This window comes from Macaca thibetana, chromosome 20, assembly GCF_024542745.1.
Source record: "Macaca thibetana thibetana isolate TM-01 chromosome 20, ASM2454274v1, whole genome shotgun sequence".
NCBI classification, from domain to species: Eukaryota; Metazoa; Chordata; class Mammalia; order Primates; family Cercopithecidae; genus Macaca; species Macaca thibetana.
Window position 1 is genome coordinate 35745557 of NC_065597.1, and position 26739 is coordinate 35772295.

General features: G+C 36.8%; 2 protein-coding genes and 1 long non-coding RNA gene across 12 annotated transcripts in view; 1 reads left to right on the plus strand and 2 right to left on the minus strand.

Moving 5' to 3' along the window:
• LOC126943900 (metallothionein-2) overlaps nucleotides 1-26739 on the minus strand; it is an 894508-nt gene that overhangs the window by 463284 nt on the left and 404485 nt on the right. Inside the window, exon 1 of one of the 6 annotated variants that reach the window (XM_050773142.1) lies at nucleotides 18804-18807. The exons of the other annotated variants lie outside the window; for them this stretch is intronic. The gene's annotated coding sequence lies outside the window, so the exon portion shown is untranslated. Of the gene's footprint in view, nucleotides 1-18803; nucleotides 18808-26739 lie in introns of those variants that run through there. 6 annotated transcript variants of the gene reach the window in all.
• The window catches only part of MT3 (metallothionein 3), an 892117-nt gene that overhangs the window by 442148 nt on the left and 423230 nt on the right, over nucleotides 1-26739 (minus strand). The window lies entirely within an intron of this gene.
• The window catches only part of LOC126943937 (uncharacterized), a 198248-nt gene that overhangs the window by 35634 nt on the left and 135875 nt on the right, over nucleotides 1-26739 (plus strand). For all 3 annotated transcript variants that reach the window (XR_007721889.1, XR_007721891.1, XR_007721890.1), the window contains exon 2: nucleotides 1522-1601. This is a non-coding gene — a long non-coding RNA (uncharacterized LOC126943937). The remainder of the gene's footprint in view (nucleotides 1-1521; nucleotides 1602-26739) is intronic.

The following is a 26739-nucleotide window of genomic DNA, read 5'->3' on the forward strand; positions in this document are numbered from 1 at the left end:
TCAGAAATTCTGGGAATGTGATCCAATAATCTGTGTTTTACCAAGCCTGCCAGGTGATTTTCATGCTAACTAAGGCTTGAGATCTGTGGTCTTAAAACTTTCACTGTGAAGCAATTCTTCCTTCTTCCCCTAAGATAGTGGCCAGCCACCAGCCTCTCCCTTTGCCAATAAACCCAAGTTCTGGGTAATCGTCTCAGTTTGGAAGGGCTCTGTAAGAAATACAGCCATTTTTGAGTTATTGTAGATATGGCTAACATGCAGTGTGTACAGAAATAGAGGTGAGAGGATGCTGTCCCGTCACTGCATTGTGGCTTTCTGTGTGTGACATAAAAGTCCCATGCTCAAAGGCAGAGAACTGCTACAAGGAAATAGCCTGTGACCATCAACCAGGGGTATAAATTAAAGTGAGCATGACTTCTTGCTAAACCCTAGACCAAACCACTAATGTTAATTAGCAGCTTGCAATTTACACACTACCAGATGGATGTGCAGAAATGTTATCCTCTCTTTTTTCTATAGCTTAACTCAATTTGTGCATTAACCTGCATTTCTGCACTTGTAACTCTCCATTCATGGTAACATAGTCATTCTGGATTAAAACTGTTTCTTTCAGTTTAACTCAGACTCTTTGGAGGAGAAACTCCTCCCATCTCCTCACCTGTCTCCTGAGTACCTACAGGATGATCTGAGTTCCTAGGTGGTTTCTGATACTTCCTGGGGAAGAGTATCTAGTTTTTGTGTTCTGACGCGCAATTGCAGTATAGCAGTCCAGCTGACTTCCCTTCTGCCTTGGGCATTGTGTGTTGGCATCTTCTGGGTGTAACTGGGATCCATAGTCATAAGTATCATGTAGTGATATCCTGCCATGACACACTCTCTTCCTTTCAGCATGTTTTGCCTTGCCACTCTGCTGTATTGCGGCTTCTTGGGCTATGCTCTGAGAAGTGGAGCACAAGCATGCCCACTTGTTTTGTAATGCCTGTCTGTGAGTCTCCATCATTCCCTGAGATTTTTGATTCCAAGATGGCAGGGGAGAAAGTAGGCTCTTGTTGCGTCTCCACTCTCTTACTCTCTTTTTTGTTTGTTTGTTTTGCTTTTTGTTTTTTGTTTTGTTTTGTTTTTTGTTTCCCTCCCCCTGCCCAAGATGCCCTCCTGGAACTCAGACAGGGCTTTTACTTTCACCCTATGTATTGAGAAATGCCCTTACTTCGTAACTTATATCCTTCCTACTGTATGACTTATGGTAAAGACCCTTTACTCTGACTACTCCAAGCTTTGGACCTATAAATTCATTTTTCCTACAACAAATCCTATCTTTTGCAAATGAAATATATTTTAGTTTTGACAATTACTTTCTCTGAAATAATTTTTATTTCAGAGCCTATCATGAAGAGGTTAAAAACTGAGGAAGAAGGAAAGGGAGTGAGATGTTGGACTGGAAATAGGAGGGTTCAGTTAAAGTGTGCATTTTGAATGGTGACACCCTTCAGCTCCCTTCCTTATCCATTTGTCTTTTCTCAGGAAGCTGAAGAATGATATGCTCCACCACAATGAGGGACTAAACAACAAAAAGGAGGCACGGGATTCAGGAAGGAAAAAAGGTGTGTAGCAAATTCTCAGGATGATGCTGAAGGAAAACCCCAGGATGACAACTATACTTTAGGCCTAGAGAGCAACTAGTCCCAACTGGAAGTGGGGGATGGAGGACTCTAGGGCAAAATAATCTTCTGATTGGTTTTAACATGTGGAAAGTGAATTGAATTGCTATTAATGGTAGTAGGGTCTAGAAGTCTCAGCAGATTTTAAGGAGGAACAATTGTTAACTCAAAAAAAAACCAGTTGCACAAAAAGGAGAGGTAATCATAGTTAACCACTTAACTCAGCACTGAGTGATATTTAAATATCCAGCAAATACAAATTGAATATTGCTTTAATTAAAAAAGAAAATAGATATATTTATGTTGGAAAAATGGGGATAGGAAATGGATGTAAGTGGAAAATGGTATGGTAAGTCAATAGTTAAACACCCAGAATTGATGAATCAAGATACAGAAGTTTAAACATATTATTTAGAAATATGAAGATAACCACAAAGAGAAACAGCTAAAATATTTGAAAATGTTTTCCTCTGGGGAGTGGAATGTAACCTCAACTTTTTTTGTGTGTGCTTTTTTTTTTCTAATAACATTCTGTCTCCAACAAAAATAAAACTAAAATTCACCTAATAAATCAGTTTGTTTAGAAACAAATGTGTATGTATTTAAAGGATTACACTAGCAAAAAACAAAAGCAAGCAAACCCCAAACACTTCAAACTGTATATGAACCTAATTAATATTTCACTTGGTTCAAGACTTCTCACATTTGCTTCCCATCTAATTTTGGAAGAAACTCAGGGAGAGAAGGTTTTTACGTAGTCAAACCTATGAGGTTATGCCATAGTCAATATCCTCAGTGAAACTGACATATGAATCTGTTTAGGGCTGAAAAGCAACTACTAATAGACATTGATTTTCAGCTTGTTATGATACCATCTTCCTTCTACTTTTAAGTTTTGGGAAGCTCTGTTTATGCCTCAAATCTGTGATACTCTGTGGAAGTTTGCATTATGATTTTTGATATATCTAGAGATTAGTGACATAAACTACTGAACATATGTAGTTCTAGCAGTTTCTGTTATTCATAATATAGCAACACATTTTATTCATATTCATTTATATTTCATGATAAACAATCAGCTATCTTAGATACAACACATAATTGGTATGATTGTTAAACTCAAAATAGTTACATGGTTTATTGTTAAATACAGACAATGATTTCATATTTGTGCCCTCTTGTATATAAATTGTTTCACATTTTTTTGCTTCTCGTGTGTGCAATAAAAACAGCTCTCATAACTGAGTAGATGTTTCAGTGAAATATTCCACCGTGACATTTAATATATTTATTTGATGCGCTTAACTTTGGTTCCCAGTACCATGAAATGCAGTCTACAGGTTAGTACTCTCATTTTACATGATAAACTGGTCCTCATCGTTTACAGCTAGTGAAGCATTTGTATCTGGGACTTTTCTTTGATGAGCCCTTCAGCACGTTACTCTTCTCATTTTCAGAAGCTCCTTTTTTTCTTCCTTCTCTGACTTCTTTTTTCCTAAGGCTCCATTTCTTTTTTTTATTTTTATTTTACTTATTTATTTATTTATTATTATTATACTTTAAGTTCTAGGGTACATGTGCATAACGTGCAGGTTTGTTACATATGTATACTTGTGCCATGTTGCTGTGCTGCACCCATCAACTCGTCAGCACCCATCAACTCGTCATTTACATCAGGTATAACTCCCAATACAATCCCTCCCCCCTCCCCATGATAGGCCCCAGTGTGTGATGTTCCCCTTCCCGAGTCCAAGTGATCTCATTGTTCAGTTCCCACCTATGAGTGAGAACATGCGGTGTTTGGTTTTCTGTTCTTGTGATAGTTTGCTAAGAATGATGGTTTCCAGCTGCATCCATGTCCCTACAAAGGACACAAACTCATCCTTTTTTATGGCTGCATGGTATTCCATGGTGTATATGTGCCACATTTTCTTAATCCAATCTGTCACTGATGGACATTTGGGTTGATTCCAAGTCTTTGCTATTGTGAATAGTGCCGCAATAAACATACATGTGCATGTGTCTTTATAGCAGCATGATTTATAATCCTTTGGGTATATACCCAGTAATGGGATGGCTGGGTCATATGGTACATCTAGTTCTAGATCCTTGAGGAATCGCCATACTGTTTTCCATAATGGTTGAACTAGTTTACAATCCCACCAACAGTGTAAAAGTGTTCCTATTTCTCCACATCCTCTCCAGCACCTGTTGTTTCCTGACTTTTTAATGATCGCCTTTCTAACTGGTGTGAGATGGTATCTCATTGTGGTTTTGATTTGCATTTCTCTGATGGCCAGTGATGATGAGCATTTTTTCATGTGTCTGTTGGCTGTATGAATGTCTTCTTTTGAGAAATGTCTGTTCGTATCCTTTGCCAAGGCTCCATTTCAATCTCCTAGTCTTTGTGAGTTCTTCTCTGATGTCTCATTTGCATTTTTCCTACAATTTCTCAGAGTTCTTAACACTTCAGCAGCTTTTGCATTTCTTCAAAATGTTGATATATTTGAGTAGGTATTAATAGCTAAATATTAGCAATACATAAAATTTTAATACACATAAAATTAGTAAAAATGCTTTTGTGTTTTAAGTTCACATGGGTGATACTTTATTTATTTATTTTTGTTTTTAACCTGGTTCTTAGTAAGTGTGCAGATACATTTTAATGTTACCTAGTAGAAATTCTAAGTTGATTTTTTTAAGATTAATAAAATCCTAGACATAATGCAATTCTTACAAATTGTTATTTCTTACCTGTCATTTGTCAATGCAGTGTTTATAAATTAACAGTCATGGGTTTTCACTTGAACACAAAATGCTGGAACAGTCTGGAATGGACACGTGAAAGCCATCTCAGAGGATTACCTGAGCATCAGATGGATGGAAAAAAATAGTAGATATGTGAGCAAATAGATGGGTAGACAGATTAGTCTTAGATTTCAACTCTACTCCTCCAAAGCATGCTTGAGTTACTCTTTCAGTATTGTGGAAAGGTAACGATGCTGGAGAACTGAGTTCTCTACTTTTGAACTGTTATAGGTATATAACTTACCGGGAAAATAAAACATTTGAAAATGGAAACTTACGGCCGGGCGTGGTGGCTCAAGCCTGTAATCCCAGCACTTTGGGAGGCTGAGGCGGGCGGATCACGAGGTCAGGAGATCGAGACCATCCTGGCTAACACGGTGAAACCCCGTCTCTACTAAAAATACAAAAAAAATTGGCTGGGCGCGGTGGCGGGCGCCTGTAGTCCCAGCTACTCGGGAGGCTGAGGCAGGAGAATGGTGTAAACCCGGGAGGCGGAGCTTGCAGTGAGCTGAGATCCAGCCACTGCACTCCAGCCTGGGTGACAGAGCAAGACTCCGTCTCAAAAAAAAAAAAAAAAAAAAAAAAAAAAAAAAAAAAAAAAAAAAGAAAATGGAAACTTACAAATAGGTTCAAAAACAATTATTTATTTTACAGAGAGATTTGCCCAGACTCCTCATTTAAGGAACGTTAGATCTCAGTATTTCATATATAGATAGTCCTGAAGATGTGTTACTCCTGTAGTTTTCATTTGGGATTGATGTATTTTGTCTTCCCTATATTGATGAATGCCAGCAATTCCAGGGATTTAGTTGAATATAAACTGAACCAAAAAATATATATTTACTGAGGTGTTTACAGTATTCACCTTTGATTATAGACCGAGTTTCTATCTGGCAATAGGCCTCTGGAAATGAAGCACTGCAACATTACCAGATGTTTTATAAAACCATTTTATCTGCCAAATTTACCAAGTGAAAGTGAGCTTAAAGAACAAACCTGTATCTTACCATTTAACTTGTGATTTTTCAAATATGAAGAAAAGCATAGAGAAATGGCAAAAATTGATGAATCTTTGTCCAAAATGCTATCATATTTGCTCTATAAAATATTAAAGGATGCCCCCAAGACATTTTTCACCTTCCTTCTGGGAAGTAACTACTGTCTTGAAATTGATATGTGTGATCCCTTCAATGTTTTTGTGTTTTAAAAAAGCACATGTAAATATCGTAAATATATAATTTCTGGTGTTATGTGTTTCAAAATTTTAAATAAATGTTATCACGCCATACATATCCTTTTGCAATTTGTTTTTACCGTTCAGCATTAGGTTTTTGAAATTTATCTATGGAGATTAGTTCATTCATTTGAACTAGAACTATATAGAATCTATTGTACAACTAAGCCAGTTTACTTAATTCCCTTCCCTTACTGATGATGCTAAAGTTGTTCCCACTTATTTTTGTATTACAAATAGTGCTGTAGTAAACATCCTTATGTATTTATTCTTGTACACACGGGCAAGAATTTTTCTAGAGCATTAGTTCTCAAACTTAGGCATGCATCAGAGTCACCTTCAATGCTTATTGAAACACTGGTTGCTGGCACCAGGACTACACGTCCTTTACCGTAATACAGAAGCTGCTAAATCCAGGCTTCCACTGCTAAGAGTTCCAGATCCATGCCGCTTCTGTCATGATTTCCATCAGTCAAATATATCTCTACATGTTGCCTTTTTGTCTACGTAATGGAGCAAATGCACAATTTATTGTTCAACTCAGGACTCTTTTGAGTCTGAAAGAGAGTGTTTTTAATAATTATAACAACATCTGACTTACAACCCAGTTTTGGATCAAAGCCTCCAATAGGTGCCTCTGGTGGGAAAATCAAAATTACAAATCTACACCAAACAGCAAAGGAACCTGGAAATTGTAGTTTTTGGGATTCTAATTTAGAAAGGTAGACTTTGTGCAGAAATGTCAAAATTCGCCAAAGGCCTTAAAAATAGTTCGAACCTGCCTACAAATCATTGCCTACAAAGCAATGATTACTTTGTTATTAAGTTTTGTTTATTTATTTTTCTGTCTTATTCCACTGGTTAAGACTATCAGCACATTGTCGAATAGTTGTGCTGATGGCAAACATTTTTTTTCTCTTCTTTCTTGTCTTGAAGGAAATGCTAATAAAGTTTCATTATTATGATGATATTTTCTATAGGGTTTAAAAGTATGCTTTTGTCAGGTTGAGGAAATTTCCTTTTATCCTTGATTTTCTGAGGGTTTAAAAAATTATAAATACATATACATTTAATAATACTTTTTGTACATGCAATAAGATAATTTTTTTCCTTTATAAATATGTTAAATTACATTAAAATATTTTCTAATGTTAGCACAGCCTTGAATCCTTGGGATAAACTCTACTTGGTAATGATACATATTTTTTTTTAAGTATAAATTTTTGGTTTTGCTCTGCTAGTATCTTATTTAGCCCTTTTGCAAATATGATCATAAATGAGCTGAGTTACAAATTTCCTTTTTTTTTTTTTTTTTTTTTGAGACAGTATCTTACTCTGTCACCCAGACTGGAGTGCAGTGGCACAATTACAGCTCACTACAGCCTCAAACTCCTGGGCTCAAGCAATCCTCCCACCTCAGCCTCCTGAGTAGGTGCGGTTACAGGCTACTGCCACCACGCCCAGCTAACTTTTGTATTTTTTGTAGAGTCAGGGTTTTGCCATGTTGCCCCGGCTTTTCTTGAACTCCTCGGCTCAAGCAGTGCCCCTGCCTCGGCCTCCCAAAGTGCTGGGATTACAGGTGTGAGCCCCTGCACCTGGCCAAATTTCCTTTCTAATACGGTACTTTTTCAGTTATGGTGCCAAGTTATGTCAGTCTTATTAAAATCAGTTAGTGAAGTTTCCGTGTTTATGTACTCTCTCAAAAACTTTAAAATGATGATTGTTGGAAGTTTGACATGTTCTCCAATAAAACCATCCAGCATGGTGTGATTTTTTTTTATTATAGAGGGTGATATAGATTTTTAATGATCAATTCCAATTCTTTAATGGATATAGAGCTGTTCAACTTCTCAATTTGTCATGAGTCTGTTTTGGTAAGTTATATTTTTCTAGAGAATTATTCAATTTTTTGTTTCCAGTTATTGGTATCAAGTTACTCAGCCTGTTCTCTTGTGATATAAAAAAAAAATGTCTATTCTATCTGTGATTAGCTCACCCTTTACTTTCAGATCTGTTTTGTTTATGTTTTGTGTTTTTCCCCCATGATTAGCCCTGATAACAAAATAGTTAATTTCTTTTAAAAAGCGACTTCAAGATTTGTTTCTGTTGTTTCTCATTTCATTAACTTCTGCTCCAATATTTAGTTTTTCATTTCATCAACTTTCTCCTATTATTTTGAGTCACCTACATCATTAATTTTCAGTTTTAGGATTAGTTCATTTAGCTGCACACATTTTGAAATATAGTGTTTTCTTTGTGAATCAGTTCTAAATATTTTATAATTTTTATTGCGATTTCTTCTTTGACTCAGATTATTTAGAAATACATTAAAATTTTCAAAATGAAAAATTCTTAAATAACCTTTTGTTATTGTTTCCTAAATTTATTATATTTTGAGTAGACATCTTGGTTTGTGTGATATTTTGTTTGGTAGTTTTTGAAATTTTTCTTTGTGCTAATATGTGTTCCATTTTTGCTTGAAAAAAGAATATTAGTTCTCAAAATGTTGGATGTCGTATTCTATATAATTATTGTCATTGCATGGAGTCTCTTAATTGGGTTAGCAAATCATTTATAGTCTCACTTATTTCTGGTCTTTTGATCTATCTGTGATGAAAGTGGCATGTTAAAAAAATCTAATATGGTTGTGGATCTTTCTCTTTATCTTTTTAATTCTATTTTCCTTGCATATATTTTGGGGCTATGTTGCTAGGTTTATATAAATTCAGAATTATTATGTCTTTCAGTAAATTACTCTTTTACCATTATGTATTCCTAATGATACTGTACTGTTTTTTCTTTAGAGTTTTTTTCTGCTTGATATTAATATAAATGCACCTTGGTTAGCATTTTTTCTGATGCAAAATTCCCCATCATTTATTCTTAAACTTTCTGTGTCATTCTGGTTTAATTGTAGCTCTTAGAATTAGCATATAGCTGGATTTTATTTGGAAATCCAACCTGAGTCTCACATGTCCAGTATTGAAGTTCTTTCTTGTTTTAATATCCATGAAATGAATCATATCTTAATGATTTTGGTGTTGGTGTTTTACCAGTTTCTTACCTCCTCATTGTTTCTCACACTTCATCTTTGCTCTGGGTTCAGTTACCTATTTTCCTGAAGTGTACCTTCAGGTAGTTCTTCCAGCCAAGGTATCTGAATGGCTTGCTGTCTCACAGGGGCATTTTCTCTATTCAACGTTTCAGGCAGGTAAAAACTGCCTTACTGCTTTGCTGAGCTGGTGGGTGGCATTTTCACAGCTGACAGCAGATAATTGCCAGTCTGAGCAGCCCTTCAAGGGCCTTGGCTTTATGTGGAAGCCTCAGTTCCAGCGCCTCTCCTCCTTCTACCCCACGGGTGTCCAATCTTTTGGCTTCCCTGGGTCAAATTGGAAAAAGAATTGTCTTGGGTCACACACAAAATATACTAACACTAACGATAGCTGAAGAGCTGAAAAAAAAAATCACAAAAATGTCTCATAATGTTTTAAGAAAGTTTACAAATTTGTGTTGGGCTGCATGTGGCCTGCAGGCCATGGGTTGGACAAGCCTGTTCTATCCCGAAGCAGCCTTTTGTGGGTGGTGAAATCCCAGCTCCCAGGCTCCAGAACCTGTTCCTAGGTTTTAAATCGCCTACCCATGCACTCCCCTACTGCCCTGGCTTTATGTTCCCATTGTATTCCCATCACCTGGGGGAGTTCTCACTTTCTTTTAAGCTTAGCTATTTGTTAAATTTTGGGAGGATTAATATTTTACCCAGAATTCATATGTGTGTCATGTAAGAAACAGTTTCATATTTATTTAGAGCATCGTATGTGCAGAATTGGAATCCTAACCTCCTTTACGAAACCCATTTGTTTTTATTCCTAATATGATTTCCAGTTGCACTATACCTTTGGCCATATTTAGGAAATTAAATAGCTGGATACTATTATTTCGTAACTCTATTTTCACTGTTTTTCAGTGAAGCACTTTTCAATGCATAGGTATTGGTCCATTATTGCTAAATGTCCTTCCTCCTTTGCCACCCTGATGGACCTCCCTGTCATACTTGTCTACTACCTTCTTGTTACCTATCTTGTGTTTAAGTCCTTCTCAGCTTCTCACACTGGAAAGTGATATGATGGATATAGAATTTAATGACCGAACATGGCCTCCAAAGATCGTCTTTTCTAAAATGTTTGCGTTTTATTAGAGGATTGAGAAATACAAAGAATGAGGAAACTCATGGCATTGAAGAGGACTGTTATGAAAGATACTTTGAGGTAAATGACGAGTTAATGGGTGCAGCACACCAATATGGCACATGTATACATATGTAACAAACCTGCACGTTGTGCACACGTACCCTAAAACTTAAAGTATAATAAAAAAAGAAAGATACTTTGGGGTGCCAATAATGAAGAAATATTCCGTTCTGGTGCCTGTAGATTACATTATTTCAGAAACTGCCATCTTTGCTATTTCTATTTATGTATATCTACATTTTCCAAAGAGCTCAGTGTCAACTCTTTTTTTTTTTTTTTTTTTTGAGACGGAGTCTCACTGTGTCTCCCAGGCTGGAGTGCAGTGGCGTGATCTTGGCTCACTGCAAGCTCCGCCTCCCGGGTTCACGCCATTCTCCCGCCTCAGCCTCCCAAGTAGCTGAGACTACAGGCGCCCGCCACCACGCCCGGCTAGTTTTTTGTATTTTTAGTAGAGACGGGGTTTCACCATGTTAGCCAGGATAGTCTCGATCTCCTGACCTCGTGATCCACCCGCCTCGGCCTCCCAAAGTGCTGGGATTACAGGCTTGAGCCACCGCGCCCGGCCTCAGTGTCAACTCTTATGGACTTTGATGGGAATAAAAACTCAAAAAGGACATAATTATTTTTCTAAAAGGAAAATTTCTCTCTTCTTCTGATCTTCTTCTTCATTTTTTCAAACAAACACAAAAAGTCCATATCTACAAAGCAACCAATTACTACAAAGATATCTGAAGTAACTTATGCCCTAACCTTACAATATGGTGAAAATTATAATCCAAAATTTAGAATAATATCTGGGCTGGCTTTCATCACAGCACTAATATGAAGCCTATTTCAAGGAGAATGAAGCAAAGAGAGTTGCAATTTAGTATGTGAAAGGCTATGAATGTATATGAAATTACATGGGCTTTGTTATATTTGCACATCTAAATCTAATGGGAAATCAGATAACTCAAGCTGTGCACTGTCATCTCCAGGAGTTCATCATATGAAGGAATGAAGATGTTCAAAAGAAAACCTTCAAACTCATGCCAGAAGATGTCCCCAGCTGTATAAATGCCTAACTCAGCTTCTAGTCCTTGGACATTAAGCAGCTCATTGAAAATTCAAAGGTTCCAGCCAGAAGCTACAGCTGGGCTCAGATGTTGAAATCAGTCTCTCCTGCTGATCAAACTGTGACGTAGCCAAAGCAATAGGGCTGGCTTTTCGGTTAATTCTCAGTGAGCCCTTCCTTTCCCTCTGCAGTGGTGTGGCATTTAAAATATAACTCCTTTATGTACACTGTAAACCATTCCTTCTCAGGACAGATGGAAGTATGAAATCTATCTATTTCAGTCTATAAAATTATATTTAGAGCATTAGGTAATGAATGTCCTAGTAAAGTCAGCAGAGGACAGGTAGGTTAAATGACAGGTAAGGAATGACAGGCAGGTAGTAGATGATAAGAGTTGCAGAACACTTTGGGGAGAAGGACTTTATTTTTAAAAGCCTTTAGTAACACTACTACTAATAATGTAGTAAGGTACTTCTTACTCATTAATAAATGGGTAAAAGTAATTTCAAGTTAGCAAATTTCTCATTTAGGTACAGTGTTTTGTATAACAATGGCCTAGTCCTGATCCCTATAGGAAACTACCTTAACCATTGTGTATCTTTTCAGCTTTTAATGAATATACAAGCACATCTTCTCATATTTTATATTTTTTATGTAAAGAAGTCATGCAACTTACACCGTAAACATCTTTCCATATCAGGTCATATGGAAGTTTTTCATTTTTTTTAACAATTGCAGAATATTGTGGGAAGTAGTTTAATTTACTCAGCTAGTCTTCTAATGATGGACATTTGACAATTTCTATTCTTTCACAAAGCCTGCTGCAACAAATAACATTATTCATATGGCATTTTGTATAAGTGTGAGTATATATGTAGGATAAATTTCTAGAAAGTAGACATGCTGGATTAAAAATTATGTACATTTTAAATTTTGACAGATGTTGCCAAATTTCCATGCAAAGGATAAATTTCTTTGTGTAAAATTGCTTGGTTGCATGGTATATGGATTTCATCTTTCAGAAATTTGTATCAGTTTATATTCCTGAGCAATATGGCAAACAAGATAACCTGGAAATCTCCTTAAAAAGACACCTAAAATATTAAACAATATGTAACAAATATCTCATATATAGAACTAAGCTTGCAAAAAAGCAAGGCAAATCTCCAGGGATCAAAAAATGAAGAAGCTGAAAACCAAGGGAGGAGCAGACATTGAAGCCACTGATGCCCTGGGGCATTTATAGTTGCAGGTAATCAAGATGCTTGGTGTTCAACAGCCGCATGAAGATAAGACCTTGGACCCAGCAAGGTGTAGAGAGGAGCTAGGATCCTCACAATAATCTGGAACCCTCAAGCCCTAAAAGATGGATAGAAAAAAATAACTAGCAAAAGGAGATAATAAGGCAAATTGTCTGGCTTGGCTTGGGCATACAGAGTAAAAACGAAAAGTATGTCCTGAGAATTTATAACCTCAGGCCTGCCCTCAAGTGGGATAGGAGTTCTAATACATAGTACCTTGGGACACCTTGGGTGCCTAACAGAGGCAAATGCAAATCCTCTCCAAAGACTCCTGTCTTCATCCTAGGCTACTTAAGATTCTGCTATGGTTTGAATATTCTTCCCTCCAAAACTCCTGTTGAATTTAATCCCCAATGTGGTCATATTGAGAGGTGGGGCCTTTAAGAAGTGATTGGGTCATAAGGGATCTGCCCTCATGAATGGATGAATCCATTCATAGATTAATGGATTAATGGGTTATCACAGGAGAGGGACTGGTGGCTTTATAAGAAGAAAAGAGACCTGAGCTAGCATACTCAGTCCCCTTACCATGTGATGCCCTGCACCACCTTTGGACTCTTCAGAGTCCCCACCAGCAAGAAGTCCCTCAGCTGATGTGGCCCCCTGACCTAAAACTTCCCAGCCTCCATTACTGTAAGAAATAAGTCCTATTCTTTATAAATTACCTAGGTTCAGTATTCTGTGATAAGCAACAGAAAACAGACTTAAGATAATTCCCACGGATAAAAGGTTTGATTGAACATAAATTCACAATCCAAAATTGCATACCAAAAGAAACAGATTTCCATGCATGAATGCAAGCAGTAAAAACAGCTTTATTAGACTTCCAGGAACTTCAGATAACTGAGCAATCAGATAGAGAATATAGAACGAGTTTTATATTTTTAAAGGGTTTAAGGAAACAATATCAGGAATAACTGTAAATAAGAACACACACATAAATATGACCTGATGATTTTATAAAACAAAGTAGAACTTCCAAAAATAAAAAAATGATAATCAAATTTTAGAATACAATGGAATACTTAAATAACCAAAATAGATTCAGTTGTAAAAAGAATTAGCGAACTGGAAAGATCTGAGGGAAGTACCTAAAGTGCAGCACAGAGTTGCAAGAATGGAAAAATATAAAAAACATTGAATATGTGAGCATTTGAAGAACACATATATGTTGTACTGATATTCTAGATGGATGAAAGAGAATGAGGGGATATGAAAAATATTTAAAGAGGTAATTGGTGAGAATTTTCCAGAATAGGTAGAAGACATGAATCCTTAGATTCAGGAAGCACAATAAATCTCAAATTCTCCCACTGCATTTCAGCATACATCAGACATTTTAATGAAATATAACTATATTTCCCAAAACAAACTTTTAATGAGAAGAGTGGTGGTGTTTTACATTTTTGTTAACCTCTTTAATGTCTAGTTTAGTAGAATACTGTTGGATTCTCATATATGTTTTTGCATTCAACCTGTTCCAATATCACATGTCATATAACCTTTGGAAAACTCAAATCTGCAAGAGAATGAGAATGAAAAAGACAAATTATGTCTTAGCATTATTATAAATATGGTTTTGGCCTTGTGTAACTCTTGACAAATTCTCCAGGTTCCTCAAGGGTCTTTAGACCATACTTGAAGGACCACTGATTTACGTATTTATTTAAAAAAATTTTTTTAGAGATTAGGTCTTGCTTTGTTCCCCAGGCTGGAGTGCAGTGGTGCAATCATAGCTCACTGCAGCCCTGAACTCCTGGGCTGAAGCAATCCTCCTATGTCAGCTTTCCAAGTAGGTGGGACGATAGATACACACCACCATGATCAGCTAATTTTAAAAAATTTTTAGAGTTGGGTCTCACTATGTTGTCCAGACTGGTCTCAAACTCCTGGCTTCAAGTGATCCTCCTTCCTCAGCCTACTGAATATCTGGGATTATAGGTGTGAGGCATTGTGACCAGCTGGGACCACTGATTTAGTGTAAGTTTTTTATTATGGGTTATGGGTGGTGGACTGGGTGTGTTACAAACAAATATTCTACATACATACACACACAGGTACATACACACACACAAACAACCATATATGCTCTACATGAGTCCCTATTTTTCAGAGAATTAGAATACATACAATAAGGTACACTTGGATTTGAAACTCAAGGGATTTCATTGTTCTTCCAGGATTTAGTGGGTACTTCAGGGTCCCGCAATACCATCTTTGTGAACATCAAGAATATTACATTGGTACATACAGAAAGAAGTCTTAAGTAATACCAGATATTTTTGGCTAATAAGATGGTAGGTAAATTACTGGTTACCATAATCTGATTGAGATATATATATCAAAGATGAATATGATTCTTCACTACATGATTTGCAAAACTGCCCTGGAAGTGGAAAACAAAAATCATCTACCAGGAGACCAACACACCGAGTTTTATTTTCTGGTTTGCATTTAGCACCCAAATGTTACAGAATTGTGAGGAAACTGATGCAACTATTGTTGTAGAAACATCGACTCTGGAGACCAGCTGGAGAGAATGAGAAGATATTTTTTCATTCCCTGGGAAGTCTCATTTACATAGCTTGAGTTAAATTTGCTATCAAATTTTCTTTAACTAAAATTTTCTTTTCTGCATCTGATGTTTCTCATTTTCGATTTTATATCATTAAAGAGATGGCCCCCTTCTGAACCTGCTAAGGGATCACATTCTTATACTCTATTGATCTCACTCATATTGAATAAATATGACCCACATGTTTTTCCTATCTTATTTATCTTATTATATAAAACCTAAGAAGCAAGACATTATTTCAGCAGTGCCCAGGAGAAGAACAGTTGTAATAACCCATTAGATCTCAGACATCTCAATTTCAATTAAAAAGACTCACAAGCACTATTTACAATAGCAAAGACTTGGAACCAACCCAAATGCCCATCAGTGATAGACTGGATAAAGAAAATGTTGCACATACACACCATGGAATACTATGCAGCCATACAAAAGAATGAGTTCATGTCCTTTGCAGGGACATGGATGAAGCTGGAAACCATCATCCTCAGCAAACTAACACAGGAATGGAAAACCAAGCATGGCATGTTCTCACTCATAAGTGGGAATTGAACAATGATAACACATGGACACAAGGAGGGGAACATTACACACTGGGGCTTGTCAGGAAGTGGGGGAAAGGGGAGAGAGAGCATTAGGACAAATACCTAATGCATGTGGAGTTTAAAACCTAGATGATGGGTTGATAGACGCAGCAAACTACCATAGCATGTGTATACCTGTGTAACAAACCCGTACGTTCAGCACATGTATCCCGGAACTTAAAGTAAAATTTTAAAAAGACATTATCTCTAAATATTTATTTGAATCTATAAGTCTTCATCCCTATTCATTTCTGCTAAAACATAGATAGTAGAAGATTAACTGGTCAGTTTTTAACATGGGACACTGTGACATGCAAAATGACATTACCAAAAGGATATGAGATAAAAAAAAGATTCAGTCCAGTAGAATTGCATTTATTACACAAACATATAATGAGTATCTCCTGGGTACTAGGCATTAGCTAATCCCTGGGTTTCAAAAATAAATAAGAAAGAGTTCGTGCCTTTATAGCCCAGTAGAGTTAGTAAACCTGTAAACAAAAAATGATACAGAGTGTGAAAAGACTTATAATAAAGATATGTATGAGGTATATTTATGGCACTAAGGGAGTAATACATTTTGCTTGTGGAATCAGAAAAATCTTCACCTTTGAGCTGCTTTTGAGGAGTAAGTTGGAGTTTTCTAGGCTGTCAAGGAGGGTTAGAGTATTCTAGGCAGAAAAGAACCACATGTGCAAAGCCCTGCATGTCCAGGCGTGGCAGTAATTCAGCCTATCAAGGCTGGAGTGAAGGGCAAAGACGGAGATCAATCAGAAATGATGTTGGAGGGTAGGTAGAAATTAGTTTGTCAAGGGTCTCTATCCCATACTAGGAAGCTTACACTTTATCACATGGGTTTCTGGTTTTCCAGATATGCCGTAGATCAGTAGCGGGTTCACAGAGGTACCTGGGGTACTGGTGGGGTATGTTCAGGGCAAGCAGGGAGGATTCTGCTCCTACCCTTGTCTTAATGGGAATTTCTCAGTTTTACTGTGTGCATGCTTCAAGTTGGACTTCATTGTAAGATTTCATTTTACCCAACAGTGGTCTATTGAGCACATACTAGGTGCCAAGCATTTTGCGGGCATAACCTGCACAGAGCTTACCTCCCAGTGCAAAAAAAAAAATTCCTTTTTTAAAATTTGAGACAGAGGCTTGCTCTGTCACCCAGACTGGAGTGCAGTGGCACAATCATGGCTCATGGCAGCTTCGACCTCCTAGACTCAGGCAATCCTCCTGCCTCAGCCTCCGAAGTAGCTGGGACTACAGGCAAGCGCCACCATGCTGGGCTAATTTTTAAGGTTTTTGTTTTTTGTTTTTTGTTTTTTTTTTTGTAGAAATGAGATTTCACTGTGTTGCCCACACTGGTCTCCAATTCCTGGGCTCGAGCAATCCTCCTGCCTTGACCTCCCAAAGTGCTCTGATCAAAAGTATGAGCTACAGACCAGGCCTAAAGATTCCTTTTTAAAAAACTTATAAATCCACAATAATAGGTGAGGGAGAAACACTGGAAGGTGGTAAGCAGGAGAGTGATATGACCAGATTTACTTCTTAATCTCTCTCCGTTTGCAGTGTGGACAGTAGGCTCAAGAGCAGAGAGGCTGGGCAGAAAATGAAAGTACAAAATCAATAAGACTTGAGGTGAATATGGAGATGAAGATGACATTGTGTTAGGATAAGTCCCAGGCTTCTGGCTTGTGTGAATGCATCTGCCATAAGGAATCTAGGAGAAAGAGAGGAGGGTAAGGAAGAACCTCTGGGACATTCAACAATTAGGGAGATATTGGAGGAGGAAGAGGCAGTGATGGAAACTGAAAAGAGGGAGCCGGGGTGACAGTGAGAGACAGTGAGAGAGTGCAAGAGAGACAGAGAAGAGTGTTATCTCGATGGCAGAGTTTCAAGAAGGTAGAGATCAGTAGTGTCTACGATTCAGGGAGACTTTGTAAAATAGACGGGGGGAAGTTTTCACTTGATTTGGCAAATCGAGAGGCTTGGGTGACTTCAGCAGGATCAGTTTCAGTGGAAGCCAGATTGCAGTGGGCTGAGAAGTGAGTAAGTGGCGAGGAAGTGGAGATGGTGAGAATAGATATCTCCTTTAGGAGAATGGCTGTGAAGGCAGAAGGAGGGAGAGCATGATTGCTTGAGAAAATGCTGAAGTGGGAGGCATGAGTTTATCAATATGCACAGGGGAGGGATCCAGAAGGACAGAAAATTGAAAAAGAGAGAGAGAGAGAGAGAGAGTGTGTGTGTGTGTTTGTGTGTGTGTGTGTGTGCACATAATTGCTAAAGGAGATCCCTGAAGATGTGGGCCGGATCTCAGGACTCATCCAGCACCAGTCATATTGAGAAATCCTAAATATATGAGAATTTAATAGGAATATATTCAGCATATATATATGTACATGTATCCAAATATGCACTTATTTGGGATATTTTGGGGGACAAATTTATTGAGTAAAGTTTGAAAATTAATTTCAATTTTTTTAGAGTGCTGTAGGATTTTGGGTATCAAAAAAACTGCAAAATCTGAATCATGTCTTTTTAATTTTTAATTTTCTTTATTTCGAACATATGCATTTCTGAATAGCAAAACCACTTTTGTTTGAGGATACCTTAGTAATTCATTCTGGAGGTCTCAGAAAATGCACACATTTTTGTCATTGGAGACTCCTGAAGAAACTCTTCCCTCTCTCGCCTTTTAAAATCCCTTTATCCATGTTAACTCTATTTTTTTCCTTGAGTTCCATGGGTGTAAAAATGTACTTTACAGCATTCAACAGCGACTTTTTATTTGACAGCTAGGATCCACTTCTTAGATGAAATATTTTTTCTATTCCACAGTTGGATTCTATTAAAGATGTTGGCGACCCTTTGAGACATACCACATGCGTAAAGTTATTACCCTTAGGGATGACTTTAAAATGAGAAATGGCATTATATTCTCTAAATAATTGCTGTTGGTTCTGTGTTTTATAAACATCATGGGTATATAATAACCTATTAGCTGTTGCCTGCTATCATCCTGCCTGCAGGGCTAATGGTGAGGAGCAAGCATGGGAAGGTTTGGTTGACAGATTGTTCTGAATGGAAGTTAAAATCCTGTATTTGTTCTTGAATTTGCTTCTAATTTTCAGTGTGGTATGGGGGAATATATTAAATCCCACTATGTGTCAAGTTCTCACTCTGCAGAAAAGAGAGTGATACAGCATCCACGGGTGGTTCATAGGGAAGGTAACGCCTATGTATCAATTAAGAGGAAATTCAACCTAGTATCACACAATGTCCCTGACAGTTGGGCTTGTTAGTGTATGAAATGGCCATGGGGAGAGATTCGTGTGGCAGAAGCCCCCTACCCATAGCCTTTATTTGTGATTATGAGAATCAGGCTAGGTGTCCCAGACAAAGACAAGCTTGGTTCCTATAGTATTTTATAGGTTTTGACATTGATTGGGAGTCAAAGACTTATCTTTGTTACCGTCTCCCCATCTTAATTTTCCAAAAGAAACATGTCCCTGGTTTATTCAGCACTCTCTCACTCCACCCCTGGGTATTCCTCCTGAACATGTGTTATTACAATTTCCAGTCTGTATTCACTGATTTTATGGTGGCAATAGTTGTTGACTTATCTTCTGCTGGGCCACTTTTCTTCTTTCCTGCCTTGGTTTTTATTTTTCCCCAAACATATAGAATATATTTTCTCCAAACAGTACCCAAATGCTAGATTGTCAAAAGGAAGTTGACAAGAGTATGCTGTGCTACATACTGTGAAAGGAGCTAATCAAAGCAGCTTTTTAATTGCTATAGTAATGATTTAGATGTGAAAAAAAAAAAAACTCAAGCTAAATTTGTATGACTAATTAATTAAGCAAAACTCACAATTGACAAACATAATTAGTACATCCAAAATTGAAACCACATCCTGGTCTTTTTAACTTGGTGCCAAAAGACAATGTGAAGTGCTCAGCACTCCCTTCTTTACAGTATCTGTAGGTCTGGTTGCCAATTCTTGTATTTAGGTTTGTTATACATGGAGCATAGTTAATTGCAAAAACATTCCTGAAGATCTTACTTTTTTTAAAACAGAGAATTCTCATGAGTTTTGGCATATTTGTTCAATCCTTTTGCAGCTAAATTTATCTAATAGAGTGAAACTCTCAGGGAAAAGGAGTTCTATCTATCTATCTATCTATCTATCTATCTATCTATCTATCTATCTTAATCTAATGTTATCTTTCATCTATTCATCTGTCTTCCTATAAATTGCTGTTAGATCAGCGTTAGTGGTACATACGTGTTTTATGTGGGAAAGTGGTTTGATCTGGAGACATGGAAACCTATATAATGGTAGGTCAAGTTACCATGGAGCTTCATTAGTAGAGATACATAACAGCTTTCTGTGGCAAATCCATAATTCAGAGTCTCCTGGAGTCCTTGCTGAACTAAAGCCATGCTGTGTCTGCGGACTTAGGGAAAAATCCTTCCTCCAACTCTCTCCTGCTCATGACAGCTTGTGACATGCTTTGTCACTTGGCTACCAAAGTGGAATTGCTGTGTTCAGAGTAACATGGGGAAAAAGGCACTTCCTCTGTAGCCTAGATACCCTTTCTCCTTCCATAAAGCCAAGACCCCAGTTGGACCAAAAATCAATATCTGGGTCAGGTATCGCATTCTGCCTCCCATGGCCAGTTTAATCCTTTGAATGTATCTGGAAAACCAAGTGCATGGTTTTAATTAATCACAGCACAAGCGTGGCAAACCTCCCTTGGTGCAAATTGACTCTTGAAGGTCCCGTCTACCAGTGCAACACACTTCATGCATTCATGGACTCAGTGCTGATTAAGGCACTGCTATGTTCCAGACACTCTTCTAGACACAGATCAAGTATCTAGATACTAGACTGGACCTGTCACTCACGCATGTGCATCCATATGTTGGTATACACACAGATCATTCATGTGTAGGACTTCATTTCCTCTAAATTTCCTTTCAATGGAAAAGACTCAGTCTGTGTAGCAAGTAAGAATTTTTCATCCATGATACTCAGATAGCAAGAAGCATTATATGATTATAATCGTGAAATGTTAAAAAATACAGAAAAGTGCTAGGGACAATACAGTGTACCACTTATGTAGCCATCAAATAAAATTTCCAGATGACATGTTACATTTGCTTCATTTTTTTAATCAAGAAAGTAATATTTTACTGATAAATCTTTGATCCCATCCTTTCTCATTTTCATTTCCTTCCCTCTGTTCTTTCTGAGAGGCACCACTATGATTATTATGCTGTGTAGCCATCCACTATATCGTTTATATTTTTACTAGTTATAGAATATGCCTAAAATATATGTAGCTTTTATACATTTTAAAAATTTGACATAAATTCTATCATAATATACAAATTCTCCTTTTTTTTTGAGCTTGATCCATCTTAGTGCATATACATTTAGTTCACTTTAACTGTGGTGTATTATTCCGTTGTGTGTGTTCACCTCAAGTTCTCTTTCCTTCTTCTACCTATGGATATTTAGAGTTTCCAATAACTTTTCCTATTACAAACAAAGCTTATGAGGACATCCATCAAAAGTATTTATTTACACACTTGGGGAAGAATTTTCCTAAAGTATATATCTAGATGTGGAATTATTGGACTGAATATTGTCTACATCAAATTTATTACATATTGTTCTCCAAATGGTAGGGTGCTCCTACCCACAATATAGAATCTTCCTTCTTACCAATACTTGACATTCTCAGACTTTTTAATGCTTGCCAACCTGATGCTTTTCCCTGACTACATATGAAGTTCAGTACATTTTCTTATGTGCCTACTGAGCATCTGAAATGTAGCTGCTTTGAGTTGTGCTGGAAGTATAAAATGCACACCAGATTTTTAAGATTTAAAATGAAAAAAAAGTAAAATATCTCATTAATAATTTTGAAATTGATTGTATGTTGAAATGATAATTTGGATATATCAGGTTAAATAAAATAAATTATTATGATTAACTTCTGGTACTTTTTACTTTTTAAAATCTGCCTACTAGCAAATTTAAAAATGCCTATGCAGTTCTTAACTCTTAATACACTTCTATTGGATAGCACGGGGTTAGAAATTCCAGTATAATGTTGAATAATCATGGTGAAAGTAGATTTCTGTGTTTTGTGACTACAGTGGAAATCCTTCTGCAGATTCATCTGTATTTCTGAGGTTTGCTTTTGGTGTTATGTAGTTACTCTATTAGATTGAGGAGGTCTCTGTTACTCCTACTTTCATAAGAGTAATTACAATGAATGAAGATTAAATTCTATGCATCGACTATTAGGATGATCTTGCCATGTAGTATTTTCCTTTAATTTTAGTATGGTCAAATATATATATATATGTGTGTGTGTGTGTGTGTGTGTGTGTGTATGTGTATATATATATACACACACACACAAATATATGTTGATGAGGAACTATCTTGGCATCCTGGGATAAACTTACCTAGCCATTTTGTATTCTTTATACCCTGCTGGGTTTCATTGGCTTAACTTTTCTTAGGAATTTCCCATTTATATTCGTAGATGAGATTGTTCTATAATATTGATTTTTTTGGTACTCTCCTTATTGGCATTAAGTTCACTACAACTGCTGCTTCTAATAATCAGCATTTATTGAGTACTTACTAGCGCCAGGGGCTTTCATGCAGTCCCTCATTGACTACCCCCACCAAACTTATAGATTTTATTCTTATCCTCATTGTATAAGGAAGAAACTAAGACACAGAGGGGATAGGTAATATGCCTAAGGGTGGCACTCCATTTTGGACAAAATGGTAGACTAGTTATCCCAAGAAAGCCTCCCAATTTGAAACTTCTAAAATGCTGAATAAATTTTTTTTTTAATCTTAAAATAAATGGTGAACCTGGAGAGAAAGTTGAGGAAAGCCTCAGATCCCCTTGTTTTCATCCTTTGAGCTTCAATTTTCATAGACCTTAAATGGGGAGCAGGAGACAAAGCTGAGGTCGCCAGCAAAGTGGGAAATTGGATTGAAGATCTTCAGGATAAGTACAGGACCTTGAAAAATGACCCATACAGTGATTAAATTGGAAAAAATATCTACCCCTCTTCTATTCTGAAGATAGGCAGAAAGGAAATTTGTTAGCCTTGGCTCCAGGTCAGTGGGTTGGGTGATAGGTTGGGGAAAAGTCCAGGGCTGGCATTGCTGCATACTACAAGTTTTAAAAGAACACTTTCAGAATGAGCATTTTCACTGTTAATTCAGTTCTAAATCTTTTACAATCCCATTATCATTTCCTCTTTAATTCTTGATTGTATAAAAATGCAATTTTTATTTCCAAACATAGGGGTGTTTTCATTTTTACCCTCTTTTCTTGTTTGGTCCTAATTTAACTAGATTGTGATAAGCAGAGTATGCAAACTGTATGCTATTGATTTTTTGAATTTTGTTGAGACTTACTTTGCTACTTAGCAATTAATATTTGTAATTATGCCACATACATATGAAAAACGTATATTCTCTATTTTGGGGGGTGTAGTATTCTTTTGATGTATAAGCCCAATAGATCATGTTTGTTAATTGTGTTTCTGATTCTTCATCTGATTTATTTATCATTGTCTGAGAAAGTTGTCTTAAAATCTCTCACTGCGAATGTGAATTTATCCAATTTTCCTTGTAATTCTATCAGTTTTTCATTTAGGTATGCTTAAGCTGTATTAGCAGATTCATACAAGTTAATGATAGTTATATTTCTTGTAGACTTTTAAAAATCATTTCAAAGTGCAGCTCTTTATCTCTGATAATGCTTTTAGCCTTAAATTCCATTTAATCTGCTGTTAATATTGCTCACTAGAATTCTTTGGGCTGGTATTGCCTGGTCTATATTTTTTCATCTTTTTATTTTCAATCTTTCCGTATTTGTTTTAGGGGTGTCTCTTGAAAGTAGCCCGTCACTGGTGTTTGCTTTTTTATCCATAGTTATGGGAACTTTCTGGATTAACTGAGTTTAATCTGTGTCCATTGATTATGATTAATGACATAGTTAGGCTTATTTCTACAATCTTATGTTATTTTCTATTTATCAAGCTTTTTACCTACTTCTTTTTTCACTCTTTCTTCCTTTGTTTTGGATTTATACATTTTTATTATCCCTTCCCTTGCCTCTACCCCAGTGGTTTGACAACTTTAGATTCTATTTTTTTATTTCTTCACATTTTTAACATATACTCTAAGCTTTCTACTTTATCTATAGTTTTTTTAGTTTCTCTATTCTTCTTTTGAACAAAACAAGGAATTTACCAGTTACCAAACTTAAGTTATCCAGAGTCCCTTCTTTAATCTGCCATTTTATTGTTATGTAGAATTTAGTTTTACCTATTTTAGAAGGCACAAAATCAGTTGTTATTATTAATAACCAATACATAAAGAGATATACTGATATATTTTGTTAATTTATTTGCTAATTATGCTCCTTATATCCCACTCCTTCCTTCTGGGTTCATTTTTCTTCTTGCTGAAGTATATCCTTTCATGACTTACTACAGTCAGAAAAACACTGGTTTTGCTCCATATACAATTCTTGTTATTTCCCTTATTACTTGGGAGCTATTTCCCCACTGTCTGCTGGTGTCAATTTACCAATGAGAAGTAAGCTTTCAGTCTAATGACTGGCTCTTTGTAGGTAATCTGTCTTCCCTCCTGGTAGTATTTAGGATTTTCTCTTTATCCCTGCTGTTCTGAATTTTCAATATGATATGCTTAGAGGTGGATTTATTTTTGTTTTTCTGTCTCAGCAACTGATATAAACATTCAGTCTGAGGGCTCATGTCTTTCTTTATTCCTCAGCCTGGAAAATTTTTGGCCATTCTCAGCCATTATTTCTCTTGATGGTGCCTCTCTGACCCTTCCTCTATTCTCTGCTTCTGGAATTACATAAGATATATGTTGGAGCTCTTCCCATTCTTTTATATTTTCTGGCCCTCTATCTTTTTATAATAATTATTATGTTTTAATTTTGAAACATTCTCGAATTTTTGTGTGCAAGTTATGTACAAGTAACTTCCCTTTCCCAAACAATTTGAGAATAAGTTGCTGATCTGTTGCCCTGCTACCACAGAATACTTTAGTGTATATTTCCAGCACGTACATTTCTCCTACACGATTGCAATACAATCATCAAAATAAAGAAATTAACACGGATATATTGCTACCACCTAATCCTCCGATCTTGTTACAGCTTCACTGATTGTCCCAATAATGTCCATTATAGAAAATAGATCCAGTTCAGAAACATGTGTTGTGTTTAGTCGTCAAATCTCTTTAATCCCCTTCAGTATGAAAGATTTTTTTTTTAACTCTAATGATCTTGATGTGTCTGAAGATTTGTAGACCAGTTATTTTGTAGAATGTTTCCCAGTTTGGGTTTGTCTAATGTTTCCTTATGATTGGGTTTAGGTGATGCCTTTTAGCAGGAGTATCACAGAATTAATGCTGTGTCAATCATGTCAAAATGTCTTACCAGTGGCAAATTTCATCACATAGCTAAGATGTCTGCAAAGTTTCTCTACTTAAAAATTATGATTTTTCCCTTTGTAATTAGTAAGTACCTTTGGGGGAGAGACTTTGACTCTATGCAAATATCCTGTTTCTTATCATATGCCCAATAATTTTAACATCCATCAGTAGTTTTTGCTGCAGCAATTAGTACTCTGATGTTTGCCTACTGGAGATTTGATATTTTTGCCTTATTTTCTCTGTATTTATTAGTTAGAATTCTACTATAAGTAAGAGCTATTTCCTCCCCCTGTGTATTATTTGTTTGTAAATATTGTTAAAATTTATTATGGTAAAATATATATAACATAACTTTTGCCATTCTAACCATTTTTAAGTGTATGGATCAGTGGCATTAAGTACATTCACATTGTTGTGCAACTATCACCACCATCCATCTCCAGAACTTTTTCATCTTCCCCAGCTGAGAATCCATACCCATTAAACACTAACTTGCTATTTCTCCCTCCCCTAGTCCCTGGAAACCACCATTCTACTTTTTGTTTCTATGAATTGGACTACTCCAGATACTGCATATAAGAGGAATCATTCAATGTTTATCTTTTTGTGATGGGGTTATACCCTATTTATTTAATTAATTATTTAGATCAACATGGACTCATGACTATTTTATTCTGTGGATTATAATCTAATACTATTATTATCATCTTTATTGTTACTCAGATTGTCAGCTTTGGCCATTACTCAGCTATGGGGAGCTCCTTCAAGTTGGCTTCTGTGTCCTTTCAACAGGCCCATCATTTTTCTGAGCACTTCTTTACTCTCTGGCACCCCAAGATATTCCAGGCTCATTTGTACGTTTCCCCCAGCTCTAGAACCAGCCACTTCTCCAAGGAACCCTTGTACTTTTCACTGGAAAATGTTATTTAGAGACCAAGATTTGGGCACCAGATATTCTTATTGCTACTGGTGTCCCTTTTTCTAGGCTTTCTCAAAGTGGACAGAACAAGGAAACATGTATGCATTCAAATGCATGCATATACATATAGATATATGTATCCATCTGTGTATATATATATCTATCTTACAATTCATGAGTTTTTGTGATGCCTCTAATTCTAATTTAACACCACAGGGTTTGTTCTAGCCATTCTCCTTTCATAATTTGTTTTTTATTTTATCTCTGTTTTTAGAGTCAGTCTCTCTATCACCTTGGCTAGAGGGCGGTGGTGCAATCACAACTCACTGCAGCCTCGAACTACTGGGCTCAAGTGATCCTCCTGCTTTAGTCTTCCAAGTAGCTGAGGCTACAAGCGTGTGCCACCATACCCAGCTATTTTTAAATTTTTTTGTAGAGAGGCAGATGCAGTCAAGCTATGTTGCCCAGGCTGATCTCAAACTCCTGGCCTCAGGAAATCCTCATGCTTTGGCCTCCCAAAGTGTTAAGGCTTACAGGCGTGTGCCACCACACCCAGCTTCCTTTCCTCATTTGTAACTTCTTTCTTAGACAGTGGAAAGCCTGGTTCTTGTGATCTCCAAACTGTGTATTACCATGAAGCTTTACCATGGTTCTAAGAGTCCGAGGTGTACAAAAGGTGTATTCAGGCCGGGCACGGTGGCTCACGCCTGTAATCCAAGCACTTAGGGAGGCTGAGGCGGGCGGGTCATCTGAGGTCAGGAGTTGGAAACTAGTCTGGCCAACATAGTGAAACCCCATCTTTACTAAAAATACAAAAATTAGCTGGGCATGGCCGTGGGCAC